The sequence below is a fragment of the Monosiga brevicollis genome, genomic scaffold, assembly GCF_000002865.3.
Source record: "Monosiga brevicollis MX1 MONBRscaffold_3 genomic scaffold, whole genome shotgun sequence".
Lineage (NCBI taxonomy): Eukaryota > Choanoflagellata > Craspedida > Salpingoecidae > Monosiga > Monosiga brevicollis.
In genome coordinates, this window is record NW_001865040.1 from 1,898,310 (window position 1) to 1,899,776 (window position 1,467).

The following is a 1,467-nucleotide window of genomic DNA, read 5'->3' on the forward strand; positions in this document are numbered from 1 at the left end:
GGAGCCATGACCACATGGCTCCGCTCGCCTCGCACGTGATCCAGGGGTTCCGAGCAAACCTCCAGAAGAAGTCGCAACGCCTACAGACTTTTGGCTTTGATTCTTACTTCTCGGCCTACATTGCCGTGACCAGGCACATGAACCATCAGCTCAAGGCGAACCTGGCAGCAACCTGGTCTTCCCATTGGGACCATGTCATGGTACCCTTCCTCGAAGATGCCCTACACCGCAACCTTGCAAGTCCGGACATCACCCCAGCATCCTTGGAAGACGCCCGAGCCCACCTGCACAAACAGTTTGGTTTCCACTTGGGCGTCGCCGCCCTGGCCCGAATGTTGGACGCTTCGACGAGCAATTTTACTGGACTCGCTGAGTTCGATGAGTGGGTGCAGGCGGTTGATTGCATGTTTCAGCACGAACCGCTTGAATACACCATGCTGACCAAGCTCCAGATGTTGTGCAAGCTCCAGCGCCAGTGCACTTGCAGCCGACTGGTGGAGCGTCTCGCCACTGCGGCACACCAGGCTACATCTGGTCCAGCGACCACGTTGACTAGAATCGTGAAAAAAGCTCTCGATGGTTACGTCCCGACTCGTGATACTCTGTTCAGCGTGCCAAGCAACCGGACGGCGCACAAGGGGCCGACGATCCACTCGGTCACCGGACCCAAGGCAGCTATTAAGCAGGCCGCCAGCTCTCCCAGCCGTCCACCGCTCCGCATTCCAGCTCAGCTCCGCAATTCCGAAGAGTTCACCAAGCTCAACAAAAGCGACAAGCAAGCTCGCCACACCTTTGCTCGAAAGCATCATCTCTGCTACCACTGCTTCGCCGATGAACACCAGAGCAAGGCGTGCCCAAAAAACTAGGGCCCGGGGTCGGGGAACCTGCATCCTCTACTTCCCCGGACCCCAACCCAGAGGGCGTGCCATCGCAGGCAGCACGTACCTCAGCCACAGATTCACTCCCACCTCGTGAGGAGCCTCGACCTGTGGTTATCAATTCGGTTTCTGTTTTATCGCCGCGCCAGGACCCTGGCCCCTTGATGTCTGTGGGTGCTATTGGGTCGACGGCGGTGACGTTCCTCTTTGACACTGGCTGTGACCGCTCTTTGCTATCGGCACAACTGGCATCCTCCTTATCCCTTCCAACGCGCAACGGACCACCTTTTGATGTTATCTTCGGCAACGGCACACGTATACCTGTCGAGACTTACACCGAGGTGTCCTTACAGCTTGGTCCCCTGACTGTTACCCGTTCCTTTCCGGTGGTGGCTCTCTTCGACGCCGCCGACGTTCTTCTGGGCCGCGATTTCCTCAGCGAGCACGACATTGTTATTTCTGCTCGCCAACGGACCGCGACCTTTCCAGGCGCTGTACAGCTGCCTTTCATCGAGCCGCCAACACCTATTGGCCTCCGTTCACTCCTTCGGCAGAAGTCTGCTGCCGCCTATCTCGTCTGGTCTCTACG